The sequence below is a fragment of the Amia ocellicauda genome, unplaced genomic scaffold (genome assembly GCF_036373705.1).
Source record: "Amia ocellicauda isolate fAmiCal2 unplaced genomic scaffold, fAmiCal2.hap1 HAP1_SCAFFOLD_62, whole genome shotgun sequence".
In the NCBI taxonomy this organism is placed as follows: Eukaryota; Metazoa; Chordata; class Actinopteri; order Amiiformes; family Amiidae; genus Amia; species Amia ocellicauda.
This window is the reverse complement of record NW_027102992.1, coordinates 356470-377711: the sequence shown is the minus strand read 5'-3', so window position 1 is coordinate 377711 and position 21242 is coordinate 356470. Positions and strand designations below refer to the sequence as shown.

Here is a 21242-nt window from a genome sequence, read left to right as displayed (position 1 = left end):
AACCTTAGTATTAAATGATAATCATTTCTAGTAATATATTTAATACAAAGTGAAAACAAAACCATCAATGCCTGCAATTATACTTGAGAGACTTGCTCTATGTTATTGGCAAACTGACCTTTTTGTGGGTCATTAACATTATCTACGAAAAAAATAAAAGAGATAAAATACAAGAATTACCAGGTCTAATGTAATGCATATAGTCATTAATGTAGGATTATGAAGTTATGTTGAAAAACTTTATTTAATAATCAGTATTATTAAACTATTAGACAGTGCACATTAAGAGTCTGTATTGTGGTTCTAGATTACTTCAGTATGATCAACTATAATACATTACTCTGGAATCTAAATTACTGAAGAATAACATTTATCAAGGTAAGGAATTATTTGCTATAAATAAAAAAACTTACCATCAACCATACGGTTTCGAAGACATTGGTTTTCATTTTTAAGTCTTGTGTTTTCCTTTTCGAGCTGCTTAACGTTTTGCTGTAGCTCAACTTCACTGGACTCTTTAAATGTCTGTAGAATATGACGGGATCTAATTCTTGAAGCTCCATCGGTTTTCTTTCTTATTTTGTGCTGTATTCAGAGAGAAAAAGAGTTTAAAATGAATATATATATATATATATATATATATATATGAAAATGATTTAAAAAACACAATCCTGCAATACATTTATTATCGTCACTGTAATTATCTCACCGGTAACTGTGGTTCATCAAGGTCACTATCATCTGAAATTTGAAGTTTTTTGTTTGGTTTAGGTACTGTCTTCATTTTAGGACAGGGCATTTTTGTTAGGTCATTAAGTTTTCTTCTTAGTTCGCCTTCTTTTCCTAAAATAAAAATAAAATAAATAAAACCCTGCATTATGTCCACAGATATTTGGGGATTATATTTATTTGTCATAAAAATACTGTGCTTTGACCATACAAATTAAGATGAACAGCCAACAGTGAATCAAAACTGAAGTTAAATTATATCTGGTTTAATTTATTTTGTGATTTGGGGGATTTTATTGTAAAGCACAACACACAATAAATCGTTCTTACAAATGCCAGTCAAGTATGACGAGTTTTTAGCGCCCTCACCACCACCTACCATGTTATAAGAGTATGTTAGAAGTACAACACATTAATAACTTAAACATTCATTTCAAATATACTGTGATTGTATATATCAAATAGCATGTAAAGACTTTAATGTTTTTTTTTTTAAATAAACATTGTTACCAGTCATAATGATCTGCGCTTCATGGACAGGCCATCCACCTTTTGGAGGTTTGTTCGTGTCTCTCCACTCTGCTCTGAAGTTTCGAGTCGTCTCTTCGTCATCATCAGCAATGCTGAATAAATCAAAATTGCGAAAGCAAGCAGTGGGAATCACGCTGTAAGAGTCTTTGTCGACCCCGCTTTCCCACTTCACCAACGCGTGCATCACCGCCATACTACCTTCACCTTCTCGTCCGTTTTTTCTGCGCGTTTTTCCCCCGACAAGTCACGGCACAAAAAACAGTCCCGCTCTGCATTCTGGTACTTGGCGTTCTTAATAACACCAACAGGGTGTAATCGCATAGACCACTCGAGTATAAAGTACTACATATCCCATCTGTTACAGTTTTTTTTCTTCTTCTGAAACTGCAAGCGCACTACATAAAGTTTGGCAAATGAAGAAATTTGGATGATGAGTTTACAATCTTATAAACAGTATTTAAGTAAACCTAGATATGCAATTCCAAAAAGAACAGCATCGAGATGGAGAAACAGGATACAAAAATAATAATACAATGTTTATACTTTTTGTATTTTAATTACAGTATGTAATTATTGCCTTTTGATTTACATTTACAGAAAAAGAACGGCGGCAAACGTGGACTACCCAACAAGAAGCAACAAAGTTACTAAAATATCAGATTCTCAGGTAAGCTTCATGCAGCCATACATGTATAATTATAAAATCAATCCAAAAAATAGACCTTGTTTACCCTACAACTGATTTGAGTGTTAATTCTATTTAAGATATAAAAAAATATTTTGTTTTCTGAACTAATAATCTGTGAACATTCTATTATCTCTATAATTTTAATTAATACATTTATTTTATTATTGGTGGAACATTATATTTTTCAGCTCAGATGATTTCACGTACCATCAATTTTTCTGTTAATAAATGTGCAAAAACAAATCAGATGGATAGGCCCCTACATATGAACATTAAGTTAAAGGCCTAGAGTGAGTGTTCTTCACTTCCAGTCATGGCGGGCCACAATCCAGCTCTTTGTAACTCATCAACAACCAAAGACCTGGGAAAAGGGTTAAATGGCTTCAGTTAAGCCAATTAGGTAATTAAGAGCTCAACTGGAAAAAAAACAGCAGGCATAGGGGTACTTTAGGACCACAGTCACTGATATAACCTACAATGTTGTTGTAATGAAAATCAGCAGACAGTGGGCCTCCTCCAGGACTAAGGTTGAGAAGCACTGGTCTTGAAGACCACAATAACAATCGACCTCAAGGGCTAGGGATATTCGAGGTGATGCTAAACCAGTCCTGAATGTTTAAATATAATGTTATTTTCTTGTAGTGTGCCGTTGCTGTTAATGCAACCAGTTATATTGAGCCATCAAATACAGAAGCTGACGAAAGACATCAACATGTAAATTTAGTTGTAAATTTAAAGTGTGTGTGAAAAGTATTTTGTATATGGAGATTAACCCATAGTTTCACAGATAAATTGTGGACCAGTGATATTCAGGATCTTCAAAACAAGTCCTGAATGCTCAAACTTAACACTTATTTTTTTAGAGTGTCGTTGCTGTCAATCCAGCCAGTGATGTGGAGCCATCAGATACAGAAGCTGATGAAAAACAACATGTAAATTTCCTAAATTAATATGGTGCATCAAAATACTTATTTAGCACTTTCAACTGTTTCTTTGTGATTCCTAAAATTACTTTACAGGCTGGGGCTGGGGGAAGACACTGCGCCCGCCTGGAGAAGCCTGTACAAGCCCCCCTCAATAAGAGAGCTGGCAATCTGCAGTGGAGGGTGTTACACACCATTATTGCTGTCAATTCTTTTATTACTGTTCTTAACCCTGCTGTGTCCGACGCCTGCCCATTCTGTGCTCAGAGAGAGACCGTGTTTCACTGTTTCAGCACTTGCTCTCGGTTGTCACCCATTTTTAGTCTTTTAACTCGTCTTTTTACTGATCTTAACCTGATTTTTAACACAAAGGTTTTTATTTTAGGGGCGCGATACACCAGAAGGACCAAACATGTGGACCAGCTGGTAAACTTCTTGCTGGGCCAGGCTAAAATGGCCGTCTATAAGACTAGGAAGAACAGAGTGTGTGGGGAGGGCAGTGAGGATGCAGTGAGAGTGTTTGCCATGCTGGTCAAGTGCAGAGTCAGACTAGAGTTTAACTATTACAGGCTGATGAATGATTTGGAGAGTTTTGAACAGGTCTGGTGTATTAATGATGCCCTTTGTGAATTGTATGACGGGGAGTTGGTTTTTATTATGTAATTCATTTATAGGGTTTAGTATTTGATGGTTGTTTTGTTGTGTGTATTGGGTTGCTTTCTTTAAAAGTGTACAGATCAGTGGCGGAGTTAATGCTTGTTGGGGGGAGACAAACAAAGGGGAACACTATTTTTTATTTATTTATTTATTTTCTTTTGTATGAATTATTGCGTGTTGCAAACAGGCAATGAAGTCTGATAAAAGTCAAAAAGTCTCTCTCTCTCTCACACACACACACAGAGACACACAGAGCCAGCCAGCTCAGCGATGACATCACAAACATCTCTCTCAGGTGACTCCTATGACATCACAGAGCACGTACATTCCGTTGCTTGCCGTCTGTCAACCACTCAGTCACTGCCAGCCAGACTGGCTGGCTGACTGGATGGTGGGGCTGCTTGCTGCTGCTGCGTACCTTAGCAAGCTTATTTGCTTGACCGGCCTTCCTCCTCCGCCCACATGCCCACCTATGTCCGATCTGCTGTTCACCTGGATCACAGCTCCGCCCCAACAAGGCAGAGCCTCCCAAGAATGGTACAAACTCACCCACGATCCCCTCCACGGAAAGCTATAGCAAAAGGCAAAAGCATTATACGTAATGAAGAGGAACCCGAGTCCAAGACGCATCCGACCAGCCATACATATTTGTGTGTATTAAAGATCACATTTTATTACATTTAGATTTTCTGTACTTTATTACATCTTTTTGTGATTTTTAAATGTATTGTTTCTTTTCCTTATGTATGTATGTATGTATGTATGTATGTATGTATGTGTGTGTGTGTCTGTGTGAAAGTGTATGTGTTTGTGTGTCTCTGTGTGAAAGTGAGTGTGTGTGTGTCTGTCTCTGTGTTTGTGTGTCTGTCTCTGTGTGAAAGTGAGTGTGTGTGCGTGTGTCTGTCTGTGAAAGTGTGTGTGTGTGTGTGGGTGTGACAGTGTGTATGAGTGTCTGTCTGTCATGTAACTCGCACATCTGTGAGGGCACCATTTTTGCAGAAAGAGATGTACACATTTTGGAGCAACATATGCTGCCATCCAGACATCGTCTTTTCCAGGGACGTCCCTGCATTTTTCAGCAGGATAACGCCAAACCACATTCTGCCCAGATTTCAAGCGCATGGTTGCATAGGCAGAGAGTGCGGGTGCTAGCATGGCCTGCCTGCAGTCCTGACCTGTCTCCGAATTGAGAATGTGTGGCGCACTATGAAGTGCAAATTAAGACAACGAAGGCCCTGTGCAGTTGCGCAGCTGAGGAAATGCATAATGGATGAATGGGGGGAAATCCCACTTGCTAAACTTAACCAAGTGGTGTCTTCAGTGCCCAAGTGCTTAATAAGTGTTATTAAAAGAAAAGGTGATGTTACATAGTGGTAAACAGTCGACTGTCCCAACTTTCTTGGTTTCTTTTCACTGCTAATGAGATGCTGTAGAGTGAGTTAGTTATATTGCTTTCAGGAGCTCTAATCGTATTGATGAGTTCATGCAGCATTTGTAATTGAATTTCAAAAAGAAATCCTTGCTGTCTGGCCTGTGTGTATGAGATGTACTCTGTCAATCTTTGGCTAACAACTGAAACATTGGTAGAACAGAAATGGCAACATAAAAAAGAAAAGTACATTTTAAAAGAGCACATTAAATAGGATGAATATACAGTTTTTTACAATCACTTTGTCACTAATTTCAGAACCTTGATGTCATTTTTCAAAACTCTAGACACAAAACTCAAAACGGTCATCACTTGTAACACAGGCTGTCCAATGTTCAAAACATTGCATTGTGCATTCATATCTTTAAAGAAACCTTGCACTTGCAGACTTGTTGGTTCAAATAATTCATTTATCATGAAATACCATAGTAACATTTATTTAGATCACCCACACAGAAGATACCGATAGTTTCACTGTGTAGTTGTTCGTACAATCATTAAATATTGTAGTACAAAATATGTGATACATGTTTCATTATGGTACTACACATAAATACATCACTGTAAAAGGACTAGTAGAGAGAATACTACAGACACAGTGGAATCATTGAACAAAATCTGAAATGTATTGATGCAATACAATCAAATCACACCATAGGTTTCTTTGAAGCCATGCAACAATAATTAGCTACAAAAAAGAACAAAACTACAGTAAAATGTCAACTGCAGTGTTCCTCACCTGGCTTAGTGTAAAACAAAGGATTGATTACTGTACTTCTGAATTTCCATCAGCCCTGTGTTCAGGTTCAGGTTCTCACAACCATTTTTCACAAGAGGCATCTTGAAACTGAACATACCTGAACATACTCAGTCATCAGCTGCTTCACTCTGTCTGCATTTCTTTCAAAAGGCACACTATACTCTGTGCTACACATTGGTATGCAGTATACAGTCATTTGACAATTGAGAGTAGCCTAATGTTTAGTGCATGCTGAAGACTTGCCGCTTCTCAGTACGGAAATTTCTGATGATTGAGGCCACAGTTGATCCTGAGTTGATTCTGAGGTTTGATTGAATCATTGTAGCTGCCTCAGTCATGGTCATGCCATGATTTACAACATGCTCTACAACTATTTCTCGGATTTCACTGGACACTATTTGCTGTTGCTGCCGCTGTCTGGTCCGTGGCCTTGTCCTCTACCACGTTCCCCCAACACCTCTCAAATGAGGCCCATGGCTGCCTCTCTGGTGAGGCCTAAGCCCTCCTCTATGACGAGGCCCACGACCACCTCTCAGAAGGGGTGCATGTCCCCTTCCATTCCTTTGACCACCACGTCTTCCTCCTCCCACTGCTTGACCTCTATTGTGACCTGGATGACTTGCCGGCTCCATGTTATCACTGTGTTGCTGGGGTGGATAGCACTCATTTCACTCGATACTCGTACCACAATGTGAAATCAATCATCAATAACCAGTTGGCAGTATTGGAAAAGCAATTACAAGGGCCTGCATACATACAGTAATGTCAAATCTGATGTGGAAGAACAATCATCTTCAACCAGGTTGGAGCGTTAGTTGCAATGCCTTTAATACACGCAGCGTGGAGAGGAACAGTGACTCAAGTAGATCCCAAAGTCGCTCTGCCTTCATTTTAACAGTCAGAGCTTTTATACACAAAAATCAAAGAGCTGGTTATAATCAGAAAGTCATTACTATGTTATCTTAAAAGTTAGCTAAGCAGAATTTATATCATTATAGGACAGAGTTCATAGATCAACACATGGATTAGGGAGCAGGCACTTCAATCATACTGTTTGACATTGTCTCCAAGATTCTCATCGTAAATAACAAACAGAAATCAAACTACCTTCTGGCCTGACCTTCTAGCTTGACCTTATCTTTCTTAAGTATACAAGAGAGAAAAACAGGTATTAGAGAAAAAAATTCTAACTTTCCTTCCACACTGCAAACATGGTGTGGAAAAGTGCTACATGATGATGAATGATGATGAAATATTACATCCATAGATAATGTAGTCCAACTGGTTCATGCTCCTCGTTTATTGATGTCAATGGATCTCATTATCCTGAAACTTTCATGATCGAAACATGGAATATTGTTTGTCAGTTTCCATAAAATTATGCATTAAGAGTAATGCAACAGTCACTTATCATTTTGAGCAGCTGTATCAATTGATAGTTAGATCTTTGTAATGAAATGAATAGACAGTGATCTCAGATGTAATGTGTGAATTGCATTTTGAAATGGTAATACTTTGATGTTAAGTTGTGTCATTTTAGTTCAATGAACAAATGATCTGAGGTTGATGTGTATTGTATCCAAGCAATTGTAAAAAAGTGTTAGAGTTTTGAAAAATGTGCATTTTGATCATCGGGTGTGAGTTTAGTGTCTAGAGTTTTGAAAAATGACATCAAGGTTCTGAAATGAGTGCCAAAGTGATTGTAAAAAAGTGTAATATCAGGGGACAGTGGCTATTAGTGATCTGGCCTTCCGTGGCCTCTGTATTAATGTAACAGGTCACATTGTATGTGTACACTGATACTTGATAGTATAATATAGTACAAGTAAAAAACATACATAGGTATCATAGAAGTATTTTGCAGAAATGATTATGGATAGTTATCAAAATGGAGAGGAAATGCTAAATCCAGTCTCCCCAGGCTGAGCTTCTATTGCTGCACCTGCTAGCCCCACTATATGGATAGAGCCACACCAAGTACAAGAGTCTCCCCATTGCTATTTATATCTCCCTATCCAGTCTTCTTTCTGTCAGGGTGGGGTGCCTATTCCCCTGCATGCTTTGAAACCTATAGCACCTGGGACGCACACTTGGGATCCGGTTCCTCTGCCCCTCACATACACATGAGGAATCCTAGGTGCTCAACACGTCATACTGTCTCTTTCATCTCATGTGTAAACTATGGACAAATACATGACTAAACGTGTTTAGTTGCTTTTCCCAGAATGCTTTGCGCCACGATATGCAAATAACGGGGACTATGATTGGCTCCCTGACATTACCCACACTGCGACTGATGCTACCCATTTCACTACCCAACAAAGACCCATAATATGCGTGTGTCTGTCTGTCTGTCTGTCAAAGTATGTGTGTGTGTGTCTGTGTGTGTCTGTGTCTGTCTGTCTGTGTGTGAAAGTGTGTGTGTGTCTGTCTGTCTGTCTGTCATGTAACTTGCACATCTGTGAGGGCACCACTAATGCAGAAAGAGATGTACACATATTGTTTATTTTCCATATATATGTATGTATGTATGTATGCATGTCCAATTGCTTTGACAATACAAATGAATTGAATTGAGAGGGAGAGAGAGAGAGTAAGAGAGAGAGAGAGAGAGACAGACAGACAGACAGAGAGACACACACACACACACACACACACACAGAGAGCCAGCCAGCCAGCTCAGCGATGACATGACGATCCTCTCTCAGCTTACTGCTATGACATCACAGAGCACGTAAATTTCGTTTAACAAATCGTTAAACAAAAAAGGTTATAAACACATTGACTACAATACCGGTTAGTAAGACGAAGGTGAGTCTCTCGTTAGTATTATTAGTCAGACATTAAATAACTACGCAGGTTAGTATTTATGTCAGGTAACTTCTCGTTATATATATATCAGTCTCATTTACGTTTAGGTGCCGAGAAAGATCCTATTTGTTACCACAATTTCCCTTAACTGATTATTATTCAATGATTAAGGATAGGCAGGGCCACCAATAATCTAATGTCTATTAACTTGTGTCAATTTCAGACTAAACAGTTAAACAGGAATGAGAAGATATTTCTCGGCGTTGACAGATTTTATTTCTAAAATTATCAACAAAACAGTTTAATGCAACTCACATTTATATTTAAGAAAACTAAATGATATTACACATTCTAGAGTTATGAATCACAGATTAACATTTCTAATTGATTTCTCAAATGTCATGAATCACAAACTCCAAACTGTTAAACTTATGTGAACTTCGTCGCAGAGAGGCCTCTCTGGCTTCGGGCTCAGATAACAGCACACGGCACGAGGTCCGTGTGGTTTGGAACAAAGGCAGTCCGGTTCGGCTTTGTCCAAGAACTTCCACTCAGTCGATGCACCTGGAAGTTGGGGTTTCGCGAATGTAGAGTCTTTTCCAAACAGATTTTCCATTGGTTTGAAGGCTCCAAGGTTGTGCACAAAATCTTCTTTGTAAGCATGGTTCCACCGTAGTTACTTGAAGACGAAGTCTTTGAGGAAAGCAGGGCCCTGTTTGTTCCAAGGGTCAAGTTTCTTAAGACTCAAATAGCTATTTAAGTGACTGACACTTTCGTATTCAGTCGACTTAGTCAATTGTCCAGCTGTAAAACTCCACTGATCAGGTGGGTCTGTGAAGTTATTTATTTAATAAAGTCCTTTAAAATAATTCTTCGCTCAATCTCCTTCTCCCAGTTTAACTCTTCTGTTGCCGGCAAAGACTTGGTTGGTTTCTGATTCCATCTCTGGCAACAGAGCTACAGGTTGAGCTGTGGCAGCGAGTTTCTGGTTCAGGTGAGAGAGAGAGAGAGAGAAAGACTGTCCGCTGTTCCTTATAGTCTGTCAGATCAGTAGGTGATTGGTCCCTGAGTTCTTGAGATTGGATTTCGGTTTCAGCCCCCAGTGTCCTATTGGAGGGAGGCTTTATTTATGACTGATGTCAATCCATGCCATCTTTTGGAAATGCCGGTTGGCCTGGGTTCGTAGCTCTATGTCGGGATTTCGGCTCTCATCCACTTCAAAGAGTTTTTATCACCTACAGGCCCCTTTCTCCAGACATCTCATAGCAGAATTCCAAACTATTTGGCCTCTTCTCGGTGCCATCCTCCCCAAAACTGTCACTTTGATGCAAACCAGTTCCAAGCTGATGAGCTAAGGAAATCTGATAACTTTGGGGGGGGGAGAGGTCTTCTTTAGATCAGTGCTTCAGCTCAGAGCCCAAATGCTCTTATCCAAATACACCCAACATAACGCTACATATGTATGTATGTATGTATATATGTGTAGAAGGAAAATTAGAAATTATTTTCTTACACCTGTTTTTCTCTCTTGTATACTTAAGAAAGATACGGTCAAGCTAGAAGGTCAGCCCAGAAGATAGTTTGATTTCTGTTTGTTATTTACGATGAGAACCTTGGAGACATTGTCAAACGGTATGACCTACGTGCCTGTTCCCTAAAACCATGTGTTGACCTATGAACTCTGTTCTATAATGATATATGTTCTGCTTAGTTAGCCTTTAAGATAACATTGTAATGACTTTCTAGCATGTATGGATGTATGTATGTATGTATATATATATATATATATATATATATATATATATGTATGTATGTATGTCCAATTGCTTTGACAATACAAATGAATTGAATTGAGAGGAAGAGAGAGAGAGAGAGAGAGAGACAGACAGACAGACAGACAGACAGACAGCTCAGCGATGACATCACGAGCCTCTCTCAGCTGACTGCTATGACATCACAGAGCACGTACATTCCGTTGCTTGTCGTCTGTCAACCACTCAGTCACTGCTAGCCAGACTGTCCCTAAGACAAAGTGTACAATACTTCAATTATATCTCCTCCAGACAGATAAAGAGTATTAAGAGTTACGATGAAGTTACCCAGGAGACGTAAAAAGCTTGCATCACCTGGTATTTCCTGGAGGTCACCCATCCAAGTACTAACCAGGCCCTGGCCCGTTTAGTTTCCAAGGTCTGACGAGATCGGGCACGTTCAGGACGGTGTGGCCGCAAGCCGAGATGCCTGGCTGCATGATGTCTCTTAAAGGCTGGCGGGTATTGACGGAATTTCCAGCAAAAAATAAAAAATAAAAAAATAAAAAAATGGAGGGAAAAATAACAGTGCAGGAAAGGGTGTTGAAAGTAGCCGGGAACGTGTACAATTCTTCAATTATATCTCCTCCAGACAGAAAGAGAGTATTAAGAGCTACGATGAAGTTACCCAGGAGACGTAAGAAGCTTGCAGCACCTGGTATTTCTAGGAGATCTCCCATCCAAGTACTGACCAGGCCATGCCCCGTTTAGCTTCCGAGATCTGACGAGACGGGGTGCGTCCAGGACGGTGTAGCCGCAAGCCGAGAGGCCTGGCTGCATGATGTCTCTTAAAGGCTGACGGGTGTTGACGGAACTTCCAGCAAATAAAAAAAGAAAAATGGAGGGAAAAATATCAGTTCAGCAAAGGGTGTTGAAAGTAGCCGGGTACGTGTACATTTCTTCAATTATATCTCCTCCAGACAGAAAGAGAGTATTAAGAGCTACGATGAAGTTACCCAGGAGACGTAAAAAGCTTGCAGTACCTAGTTTTTCCAGGAGGTCACCAATCCAAATACTGACCAGGTCCTGCCACGTTTTGCTTCCTAGATCTGACAAGATCGGGCGCGTTCAGGACGGTGTGGCCGCAAGCCAAAAAGCCTGGCTGCATGATGTCTCTTAAAGGCTGGCGGGTATTGACGGAACTTCCAGCAAAAAAAAGAAAAATGGAGGGAAAAATACCAGTGCAGCAAATGGTGTTGAAAGTAGCCGGGAACGTGTACAATTCTTCAATTATATCTCCTCCAGACAGAAAGAGAGTATTAAGAGCTACGATGAAGTTACCCAGGAGACGTAAAAAGCTTGCAGCACCTGGTATTTCCAGGAGGTCTCCCATCCAAGTATTGACCAGGCCCTGCCCCGTTTAGCTTCCGAGATCTGACAAGATCGGGCACGTTCAGGTCAGTGTGGCCGCAAGCCTAGAGAGCTGGCTGCATGATGTCTCTTAAAGGCTGGAGGGTATTGACGGAACTTCCGGCAAAAAAAAAAAGAAAAAAGAAAAATGGAGGGAAAAATATCAGTGCAGCAAAGGGTGTTGAAAGTAGCCGGGTACGTGTACAATTCTTCAATTATATCTCCTCCAGACTGAAAGAGAGTATTACGAGCTACGATGAAGTTACCCAAGAGACGTATAAAGCTTGCAGCACCTGGTATTTCCAGGAGGTCACCCATCCAAGTACTGACCAGGACCTGCCCCATTCAGCTTACGCGATCTGACGAGATCGAGCGCGTTCAGGACGGTGTGGACACAAGCCGAGAGGCCTGGCTGCATGATGTCTCTTAATGGTTGGCGGGTATTGACGGAACTTCCAGCAAAAAAAAAAAAAAAAGAAAAACGGAGGGAAAAATATCAGTGCAGCAAAGGATGTTGAAAGTAGCCAGGTACGTGTACAATACTTCAATTATATCTCCTCCAGACAGAAAGAGAGTATAAAGAGCTACGATGAAGTTACCCAGGAGACGTAAAAGCTTGCAGCACCAGGTTTTTCTAGGAGGTCTCACATTCAAGTACTGACCAGGTCCTGCCCCGTTTAGCTTCCGAGATCTGATGAGTTCGGGCGCGTTCAGGACAATGTGTCCGCATGCCAAGAGGCCTGGCTGCATGATGTCTCTTAAAGGCTGGAGGGTATTGACGGAACTTCCAGCAAAATAAAAAAGAAAAAAGAAAAATGGAGGGAAAAATACCACTGCAGCAAAGGGTATTGAAAGTAGTCGGGTACGTGTACAATACTTCAATTATATCTCCTCCAGACAGAAAGAGAGTATAAAGAGCTACGATGAAGTTCCCCAGGTGACGAAAAAAGCTTGCAGCGCCTGGAATTTCCAGAAGGTCTCACATTCAAGTAATGACCAGGCCCTGCCCAGTTTAGCTTCCGAGAGCTGACGAGATGGGGCGCGTTCAGGACGGTGTGGCCGCAAGCCAAGACGCCTGGCTGCATGATGTCTCTTAAAGGTTGGCGGGTATTGACGGAACTTCCAGCAGAAAAAATAAATAATAATAAAAATAAAAAAATTGATGGAAAAATATCAGTGCAGCAAAGGGTGTTGACAGTAGCTGGGTACGTGTACAATACTTCAATTATATCTCCTCCAGACAGAAAGAGAGTATTAAGAGCTACGATAAAGTTACCCAGGAGACGTAAAAGCTTGCAGCACCAGGTATTTCCAGGAGGTCTCACATTCAAGTACTGACCAGGTCTTGCCCCGTTTAGCTTCCGAGATCTGATGAGATCGGGCGCGTTCAGGACGGTGTGGCCGCAAGCCGAGATGCCTGGCTGCATGACGTCTCTTAAAGGCTGGCGGGTATTGACGGAACTGCCAGCAAAAAAAAAAAAGAAAAATAGAGGGAAATATACCAGTGCAGCAAAGGGTGTTGAAAGTAGCCGGGTACGTGTACAATTCTTCAATTATATCTCCTGGAGACAGAAAGAGAGTATTAAGAGCTACGATGAAGTTACCCAGGAGACGTAAAAAGCTTGCAGCACCTGGTATTTCTAGGAGGTCTCCCATCCAAGTACTGACCAGGCCCTGCCCCGTTTGGCTTCCGAGATCTGACGAGATCGGGCGCATTCAGGACGGTGTGGCCACAAGCCGAAAGGCCTGGCTGCATGATGTCTCTTAAAGGTTGGCGGGTATTGACGGAACTTCCAGCAAAAAAAAAAAAAAAAAAGAAAAATGGATGGAAAAATATCAGTGCAGCAAATGGTGTTGACAGTAGCTGGGTACGTGTACAATACTTCAATTATATCTCCTCCAGACAGATAGAGAGTATTAAGAGCTACGATAAAGTTACCCAGGAGACGTAAAAGCTTGCAGCACCAGGTATTTCCAGGAGGAATCACATTCATGTACTGACCAGGTCCTGCCCCGTTTAGCTTCCGAGATCTGACGAGATCGGGCGCGTTCAGGACGGTGTGGCCGCAAGCCGAGATGCCTGGCTGCATGATGTCTCTTAAAGGCTGGCGGGTATTGACGGAACTTCCAGCAAAAAAAATAAATAAAAAAATAAAAAAGAAAAATGGATGGAAAAATATCAGTGCAGCAAAGGGTGTTGACAGTAGCTGGGTACGTGTACAATACTTCAATTATATCTCCTCAAGACAGATAGAGAGTATTAAGAGCTACGATAAAGTTACCCAGGAGACATAAAAGCTTGCAGCACCAGATATTTCCAGGAGGTCTCACATTCATGTACCGACCAGGTCCTGCCCCGTTTAGCTTCCAAGATCTGACGAGATCGGGCGAGTTCAGGATGGTGTGGCCGCAAGCCGAGATGCCTGGCTGCATGATGTCTCTTAAAGGCTGGCGGGTATTGACGGAATTTCCAGCAAAAAAAAAAAAGAAAAATAGAGGGAAACATACCAGTGCAGCAAAGGGTGTTGAAAGTAGCCGGGTACGTGTACAATTCTTCAATTATATCTCCTGGAGACAGAAAGAGAGTATTAAGAGCTACGATGAAGTTACCCAGGAGACGTAAAAAGCTTGCAGCACCTGGTATTTCCAGGAGGTCACACATCCAATTACTGACCAGGCCCTGCCCCGTTTAGCTTCCGAAATCTGATATGATCGGGCGCGTTCAGGACAGTGTGACTACAAGCCAAGAGGCCTGGCTGCATGATGTCTCTTAAAGGCTGGCGGATATTGACGGAACTTCCAGCCAAAAAATAAAATAAAAAGAAAAATGGAGGGAAAAATATCAGTGCAGCAAAGGGTGTTGAAAGTAGCCTAGTACGTGTACAATTCTTCAATTATATCTCCTCCAGACAGAAAGAGAGTATTAAGAGCTACGATGAAGTTACCCAGGAAACGTAAAAGGCTTGCAGCACCTGGTATTTCTAGGAGGTCTCCCATCCAACTACTGACCAGGCCCTGCCCCGTTTAGCTTCAGAGATCTGACGAGATCGGGCGCATTCAGGACGGTGTGGCCGCAAGCCGAGAGGCCTGGCTGCATGATGTCTCTTAAAGGTTGGCGGGTATTGACGGAACTTCCAGCAAAAAAAAAAAAGAAAAAAAGAAAAAAGAAAAATGGATGGAAAAATATCAGTGCAGCAAAGGGTGTTGACAGTAGCTGGATACGTGTACAATACTTCAATTATATCTCCTCCAGACAGAGAGAGAGTATTAAAAGCTACGATAAAGTTACCCAGGAGACGTAAAAGCTAGCAGCACTAGGTATTTCCAGGAGGTCTCACTTTCATGTACTGACCAGGTCCTGCCGCGTTTAGCTTCCGAGATCTGACGAGATCGGGCGCGTTCAGGACGGTGTGGCCGCAAGCCGAGAGGCCTCGCTGAATGATGTCTCTTAAAGGTTGGCGGGTATTGACGGAACTTCTAGCAAAAAAAAAAAAAAAAAAAAAAAAGAAAAATGGATGGAAATATACCAGTGCAGCAAAGGGTGTTGAAAGTAGCCGGGTACGTGTACAATTCTTCAATTATATCTCCTGGAGACAGAAAGAGAGTATTAAGACCTACGATGAAGTTACCCAGGAGACGTAAAAAGCTTGCAGCACCAGGTATTTCCAGGAGGTCTCCCATCCAAGTACTGACCAGGCCCTGCCCCGTTTAGCTTCCGAGATCTGATGAGATCGGGCGCATTCAGGACGGTGTGGCCACAAGACGGTTTGGCCACAAGCCGAAAGGCCTGGCTGCATGATGTCTCTTAAAGGTTGGCGGGTATTGACGGAACTTCCAGCAAAAAAAAAAAATAAAAAAAGAAAAAAGAAAAATGGATGGAAAAATATCAGTGCAGCAAAGGGTGTTGACAGTAGCTGGGTACGTGTACAATACTTCAATTATATCTCCTCCAGACAGAAAGAGAGTATTAAGAGCTACGATAAAGTTACCCAGGAGACGTAAAAGCTTGCAGCACCAGGTATTTCCAGGAGGTCTCACATTCAAGTACTGACCAGGTCTTGCCCCGTTTAGCTTCCGAGATCTGATGAGATCGGGCGCGTTCAGGACGGTGTGGCCGCAAGCCGAGATGCCTGGCTGCATGACGTCTCTTAAAGGCTGGCGGGTATTGACGGAACTGCCAGCAAAAAAAAAAAAGAAAAATAGAGGGAAATATACCAGTGCAGCAAAGGGTGTTGAAAGTAGCCGGGTACGTGTACAATTCTTCAATTATATCTCCTGGAGACAGAAAGAGAGTATTAAGAGCTACGATGAAGTTACCCAGGAGACGTAAAAAGCTTGCAGCACCTGGTATTTCTAGGAGGTCTCCCATCCAAGTACTGACCAGGCCCTGCCCCGTTTGGCTTCCGAGATCTGACGAGATCGGGCGCATTCAGGACGGTGTGGCCACAAGCCGAAAGGCCTGGCTGCATGATGTCTCTTAAAGGTTGGCGGGTATTGACGGAACTTCCAGCAAAAAAAGAAAAATGGATGGAAAAATATCAGTGCAGCAAATGGTGTTGACAGTAGCTGGGTACGTGTACAATACTTCAATTATATCTCCTCCAGACAGATAGAGAGTATTAAGAGCTACGATAAAGTTACCCAGGAGACGTAAAAGCTTGCAGCACCAGGTATTTCCAGGAGGAATCACATTCATGTACTGACCAGGTCCTGCCCCGTTTAGCTTCCGAGATCTGACGAGATCGGGCGCGTTCAGGACGGTGTGGCCGCAAGCCGAGATGCCTGGCTGCATGATGTCTCTTAAAGGCTGGCGGGTATTGACGGAACTTCCAGCAAAAAAAATAAATAAAAAAATAAAAAAGAAAAATGGATGGAAAAATATCAGTGCAGCAAAGGGTGTTGACAGTAGCTGGGTACGTGTACAATACTTCAATTATATCTCCTCAAGACAGATAGAGAGTATTAAGAGCTACGATAAAGTTACCCAGGAGACATAAAAGCTTGCAGCACCAGATATTTCCAGGAGGTCTCACATTCATGTACCGACCAGGTCCTGCCCCGTTTAGCTTCCAAGATCTGACGAGATCGGGCGAGTTCAGGATGGTGTGGCCGCAAGCCGAGATGCCTGGCTGCATGATGTCTCTTAAAGGCTGGCGGGTATTGACGGAATTTCCAGCAAAAAAAAAAAAGAAAAATAGAGGGAAACATACCAGTGCAGCAAAGGGTGTTGAAAGTAGCCGGGTACGTGTACAATTCTTCAATTATATCTCCTGGAGACAGAAAGAGAGTATTAAGAGCTACGATGAAGTTACCCAGGAGACGTAAAAAGCTTGCAGCACCTGGTATTTCCAGGAGGTCACACATCCAATTACTGACCAGGCCCTGCCCCGTTTAGCTTCCGAAATCTGATATGATCGGGCGCGTTCAGGACGGTGTGACTACAAGCCAAGAGGCCTGGCTGCATGATGTCTCTTAAAGGCTGGCGGATATTGACGGAACTTCCAGCCAAAAAATAAAATAAAAAGAAAAATGGAGGGAAAAATATCAGTGCAGCAAAGGGTGTTGAAAGTAGCCTAGTACGTGTACAATTCTTCAATTATATCTCCTCCAGACAGAAAGAGAGTATTAAGAGCTACGATGAAGTTACCCAGGAAACGTAAAAGGCTTGCAGCACCTGGTATTTCTAGGAGGTCTCCCATCCAACTACTGACCAGGCCCTGCCCCGTTTAGCTTCAGAGATCTGACGAGATGGGGCGCATTCAGGACGGTGTGGCCGCAAGCCGAGAGGCCTGGCTGCATGATGTCTCTTAAAGGTTGGCGGGTATTGACGGAACTTCCAGCAAAAAAAAAAAAGAAAAAAAGAAAAAAGAAAAATGGATGGAAAAATATCAGTGCAGCAAAGGGTGTTGACAGTAGCTGGATACGTGTACAATACTTCAATTATATCTCCTCCAGACAGAGAGAGAGTATTAAAAGCTACGATAAAGTTACCCAGGAGACGTAAAAGCTAGCAGCACTAGGTATTTCCAGGAGGTCTCACTTTCATGTACTGACCAGGTCCTGCCGCGTTTAGCTTCCGAGATCTGACGAGATCGGGCGCGTTCAGGACGGTGTGGCCGCAAGCCGAGAGGCCTCGCTGCATGATGTCTCTTAAAGGTTGGCGGGTATTGACGGAACTTCCAGCAAAAAAAAAAAAAAAAAAAAAAAAGAAAAATGGATGGAAATATACCAGTGCAGCAAAGGGTGTTGAAAGTAGCCGGGTACGTGTACAATTCTTCAATTATATCTCCTGGAGACAGAAAGAGAGTATTAAGACCTACGATGAAGTTACCCAGGAGACGTAAAAAGCTTGCAGCACCAGGTATTTCCAGGAGGTCTCCCATCCAAGTACTGACCAGGCCCTGCCCCGTTTAGCTTCCGAGATCTGATGAGATCGGGCGCATTCAGGACGGTGTGGCCACAAGACGGTTTGGCCACAAGCCGAAAGGCCTGGCTGCATGATGTCTCTTAAAGGTTGGCGGGTATTGACGGAACTTCCAGCAAAAAAAAAAAATAAAAAAAGAAAAAAGAAAAATGGATGGAAAAATATCAGTGCAGCAAAGGGTGTTGACAGTAGCTGGGTACGTGTACAATACTTCAATTATATCTCCTGGAGACAGAAAGAGAGTATTAAGAGCTACGATGAAGTTACCCAGGAGACGTAAAAAGCTTGCAGCACCTGGTATTTCTAGGAGGTCTCCTACCCAAGTACTGACCAGGCCCTGCCCCGTTTAGCTTCCGAGATCTGACAAGATCGGGCGCATTCAGGACGGTGTGGCCACAAGCCGAAAGGCCTGGCTGCATGATGTCTCTTAAAGGTTGGCGGGTATTGACGGAACTTCCAGCAAAAAAAAAATAAAAAAAAATAAAAATGAAAAATGGATGGAAAAATATCAGTGCAGCAAAGGGTGTTGACAGTAGCTGGATACGTGTACAATACTTCAATTATATCTCCTCCAGACAGAGAGAGAGTATTAAGAGCTACGATAAAGTTACCCAGGAGACGTAAAAGCTTGCAGCACTAGGTATTTCCAGGAGGTCTCACTTTCATGTACTGACCAGGTCCTGCACCGTTTAGCTTCCGAGATCTGACAAGATCGGGCGCGTTCAGGATGGTGTGGCCGCAAGCCGAGATGCCTGGCTGCATGATGTCTCTTAAAGGCTGGCGGGTATTGACGGAACTGCCAGCAAAAAAAAAAAGAAAAATAGAGGGAAATATACCAGTGCAGCAAAGGGTGTTGAAAGTAGCCGGGTACGTGTACAATTCTTCAATTATATCTCCTGGAGACAGAAAGAGAGTATTAAGAGCTACGATGAAGTTACCCAGGAGACGTAAAAAGCTTGCAGCACATGGTATTTCTAGGAGGTCTCCTATCCAAGTACTGACCAGGCCCTGCCCCGTTTAGCTTCCGAGATCTGACGAGATCGGGCGCATTTAGGACGGTGTGGCCACAAGCCGAAAGGCCTGGCTGCATGATGTCTCTTAAAGGTTGGCGGGTATTGACGGAACTTCCAGCAAAAAAAAAAAAGAAAAAAAGAAAAAAGAAAAATGGATGGAAAAATATCATTGCAGCAAAGGGTGTTGACAGTAGCTGGATACGTGTACAATACTTCAATTATATCTCCTCCAGACAGAGAGAGAGTATTAAGAGCTACGATAAAGTTACCCAGGAGACGTAAAAACTTGCAGCACTAGGTATTTCCAGGCGGTCTCACATTCATGTACTAACCAGGTCCTGCCCCGTTTAGCTTCCGAGATCTGACGAGATCGGGCGCGTTCAGGATGGTGTGGCCGCAAGCCGAGATGCCTGGCTGCATGATGTCTCTTAAAGGCTGGCGGGTATTGACGGAACTGCCAGCAAAAAAAAAAAAAGAAAAATAGAGGGAAATATACCAGTGCAGCAAAGGGTGTTGAAAGTAGCCGGGTACGTGTACAATTCTTCAATTATATCTCCTGGAGACAGAAAGAGAGTATTAAGAGCTACGATGAAGTTACCCAGGAGACGTAAAAAGCTTGCAGCACCTGGTATTTCTAGGAGGTCTCCCATCCAAGTACTGACCAGGCCCTGCCCCGTTTAGCTTCCGAGATCTGACGAGATCGGGCGCGTTCAGGATGGTGTGGCCGCAAGCCAAGATGCCTGGCTGCATGATGTCTCTTAAAGGCTGGCGGGTATTGACGGAACTGCCAGGAAAAAAAAAAAGAAAAATAGAGGGAAATATACCAGTGCAGCAAAGGGTGTTGAAAGTAGCCGGGTACGTGTACAATTCTTCAATTATATCTCCTGGAGACAGAAAGAGAGTATTAAGAGCTACGACGAAGTTACCCAGGAGACGTAAAAAGCTTGCAGCACCTGGTATTTCTAGGAGGTCTCCCATCCAAGTAATGACCAGGCGCTGCCCCGTTTAGCTTCCGAGATCTGACGAGATCGGGCGCATTCAGGACGGTGTGGCCACAAGCCGAAAGGCCTGGCTGCATGATGTCTCTTAAAGGCTGGCGGGTATTGACGGAATTTCCAGCAAAAAAAAAAAAAAAAAAAATAGAACAATGGAGGGAAAAATATCAGTGCAGGAAAGGGTGTTGAAAGTAGCCGGGTACGTGTACAATTCTTCAATTATATCTCCTGGAGACAGAAAGAGAGTATTAAGAGCTACGATGAAGTTACCCAGGAGACGTAAAAAGCTTGCAGCACCTGGTATTTCTAGGAAGTCTCCCATCCAAGTACTGATTAGGCCGCGCCCCGTTTAGCTTCCGAGATCTGACGAGATCGGGCGCATTCAGGACGGTGTGGCCACAAGCCGAAAGGCCTGGCTGCATGATGTCTCTTAAAGGTTGGCGGGTATTGACGGAACTTCCAGCAAAAAAAAAAAAAAAAAAAAATAGAAAAATGGAGGGAAAAATATCAATGCAGGAAAGGGTGTTGAAAGTAGCCGGGTACGTGTACAATTCTTCAATTATATCTCCTCCAGACAGATAGAGAGTATTAAGAGCTACGATAAAGTTACCCAGGAGACATAAAAGCTTGCAGCACCAGGTAGTTCCAGGAGGTCTCACATTCATGTACCGACCAGGTCCTGCCCCGTTTAGCTTCCAAGATCTGACGAGATCGGGCGAGTTCAGGATGTTGTGGCCGCAAGCCGAGATGCCTGGCTGCATGATGTCTCTTAAAGGCTGGCGGGTATTGACGGAATTTCCAGCAAAAAAAAAAAAAAAAAAATCGAAAAATGGAGGGAAAAATATCAGTGCAGGAAAGGGTGTTGAAAGTAGCCGGGTACGTGTACAATTCTTCAATTATATCTCCTGGAGACAGAAAGAGAGTATTAAGAGCTACGATGAAGTTACCCAGGAGACGTAAAAAGCTTGCAGCACCTGGTATGTCTAGGAGGTCTCCCATCCAAGTACTGACCAGGCACTGCCCCGTTTAGCTTTCGAGATCTGACGAGATCGGGCGCATTCAGGACGGTGTGGCCACAAGCCGAAAGGCCTGGCTGCATGATGTCTCCTAAAGGTTGGCGG

The 21242-nt window shown here is 42.6% G+C and overlaps 7 non-coding genes and 25 pseudogenes across 7 annotated transcripts; all 32 read right to left on the bottom strand.

The window, feature by feature from the left end:
• Nucleotides 1-4034: 4034 nt before the first annotated feature.
• Nucleotides 4035-4149, bottom strand: LOC136739947 (U5 spliceosomal RNA). The gene has a single exon (XR_010813020.1). It is a non-coding gene; the product is annotated as a U5 spliceosomal RNA (small nuclear RNA).
• A 6493-nt stretch (nucleotides 4150-10642) lies between these two features.
• LOC136739718 (uncharacterized) lies at nucleotides 10643-10761 on the bottom strand (annotated as a pseudogene).
• A 221-nt stretch (nucleotides 10762-10982) lies between these two features.
• On the bottom strand, nucleotides 10983-11101 carry LOC136739837 (uncharacterized; annotated as a pseudogene).
• Nucleotides 11102-11310: 209 nt separating this feature from the next.
• Nucleotides 11311-11429, bottom strand: LOC136739910 (uncharacterized; annotated as a pseudogene).
• Nucleotides 11430-11635: 206 nt separating this feature from the next.
• LOC136739756 (uncharacterized) lies at nucleotides 11636-11754 on the bottom strand (annotated as a pseudogene).
• A 216-nt stretch (nucleotides 11755-11970) lies between these two features.
• Nucleotides 11971-12089, bottom strand: LOC136739885 (uncharacterized; annotated as a pseudogene).
• Nucleotides 12090-12302: 213 nt separating this feature from the next.
• On the bottom strand, nucleotides 12303-12421 carry LOC136739904 (uncharacterized; annotated as a pseudogene).
• Nucleotides 12422-12637: 216 nt separating this feature from the next.
• On the bottom strand, nucleotides 12638-12756 carry LOC136739916 (uncharacterized; annotated as a pseudogene).
• A 223-nt stretch (nucleotides 12757-12979) lies between these two features.
• Nucleotides 12980-13098, bottom strand: LOC136739726 (uncharacterized; annotated as a pseudogene).
• A 210-nt stretch (nucleotides 13099-13308) lies between these two features.
• Nucleotides 13309-13427, bottom strand: LOC136739968 (5S ribosomal RNA). Its single transcript, XR_010813040.1, has one exon. It is a non-coding gene; the product is annotated as a 5S ribosomal RNA (ribosomal RNA).
• Nucleotides 13428-13642: 215 nt separating this feature from the next.
• LOC136739802 (uncharacterized) lies at nucleotides 13643-13761 on the bottom strand (annotated as a pseudogene).
• Nucleotides 13762-13985: 224 nt separating this feature from the next.
• On the bottom strand, nucleotides 13986-14104 carry LOC136739872 (uncharacterized; annotated as a pseudogene).
• A 210-nt stretch (nucleotides 14105-14314) lies between these two features.
• LOC136739821 (uncharacterized) lies at nucleotides 14315-14433 on the bottom strand (annotated as a pseudogene).
• Nucleotides 14434-14649: 216 nt separating this feature from the next.
• LOC136739656 (5S ribosomal RNA) lies at nucleotides 14650-14768 on the bottom strand. The gene has a single exon (XR_010812977.1). It is a non-coding gene; the product is annotated as a 5S ribosomal RNA (ribosomal RNA).
• A 224-nt stretch (nucleotides 14769-14992) lies between these two features.
• Nucleotides 14993-15111, bottom strand: LOC136739908 (uncharacterized; annotated as a pseudogene).
• A 222-nt stretch (nucleotides 15112-15333) lies between these two features.
• Nucleotides 15334-15452, bottom strand: LOC136739699 (5S ribosomal RNA). Its single transcript, XR_010812986.1, has one exon. It is a non-coding gene; the product is annotated as a 5S ribosomal RNA (ribosomal RNA).
• A 240-nt stretch (nucleotides 15453-15692) lies between these two features.
• LOC136739725 (uncharacterized) lies at nucleotides 15693-15811 on the bottom strand (annotated as a pseudogene).
• Nucleotides 15812-16021: 210 nt separating this feature from the next.
• On the bottom strand, nucleotides 16022-16140 carry LOC136739967 (5S ribosomal RNA). Its single transcript, XR_010813039.1, has one exon. It is a non-coding gene; the product is annotated as a 5S ribosomal RNA (ribosomal RNA).
• Nucleotides 16141-16344: 204 nt separating this feature from the next.
• On the bottom strand, nucleotides 16345-16463 carry LOC136739801 (uncharacterized; annotated as a pseudogene).
• A 224-nt stretch (nucleotides 16464-16687) lies between these two features.
• On the bottom strand, nucleotides 16688-16806 carry LOC136739871 (uncharacterized; annotated as a pseudogene).
• A 210-nt stretch (nucleotides 16807-17016) lies between these two features.
• LOC136739788 (uncharacterized) lies at nucleotides 17017-17135 on the bottom strand (annotated as a pseudogene).
• A 216-nt stretch (nucleotides 17136-17351) lies between these two features.
• On the bottom strand, nucleotides 17352-17470 carry LOC136739760 (uncharacterized; annotated as a pseudogene).
• Nucleotides 17471-17694: 224 nt separating this feature from the next.
• LOC136739907 (uncharacterized) lies at nucleotides 17695-17813 on the bottom strand (annotated as a pseudogene).
• Nucleotides 17814-18035: 222 nt separating this feature from the next.
• LOC136739686 (5S ribosomal RNA) lies at nucleotides 18036-18154 on the bottom strand. Its single transcript, XR_010812985.1, has one exon. It is a non-coding gene; the product is annotated as a 5S ribosomal RNA (ribosomal RNA).
• A 241-nt stretch (nucleotides 18155-18395) lies between these two features.
• LOC136739717 (uncharacterized) lies at nucleotides 18396-18514 on the bottom strand (annotated as a pseudogene).
• A 224-nt stretch (nucleotides 18515-18738) lies between these two features.
• Nucleotides 18739-18857, bottom strand: LOC136739925 (uncharacterized; annotated as a pseudogene).
• A 209-nt stretch (nucleotides 18858-19066) lies between these two features.
• On the bottom strand, nucleotides 19067-19185 carry LOC136739778 (uncharacterized; annotated as a pseudogene).
• Nucleotides 19186-19409: 224 nt separating this feature from the next.
• Nucleotides 19410-19528, bottom strand: LOC136739815 (uncharacterized; annotated as a pseudogene).
• A 211-nt stretch (nucleotides 19529-19739) lies between these two features.
• LOC136739651 (5S ribosomal RNA) lies at nucleotides 19740-19858 on the bottom strand. The gene has a single exon (XR_010812972.1). It is a non-coding gene; the product is annotated as a 5S ribosomal RNA (ribosomal RNA).
• Nucleotides 19859-20067: 209 nt separating this feature from the next.
• Nucleotides 20068-20186, bottom strand: LOC136739749 (uncharacterized; annotated as a pseudogene).
• Nucleotides 20187-20406: 220 nt separating this feature from the next.
• LOC136739819 (uncharacterized) lies at nucleotides 20407-20525 on the bottom strand (annotated as a pseudogene).
• A 558-nt stretch (nucleotides 20526-21083) lies between these two features.
• Nucleotides 21084-21202, bottom strand: LOC136739784 (uncharacterized; annotated as a pseudogene).
• Nucleotides 21203-21242: the final 40 nt, after the last annotated feature.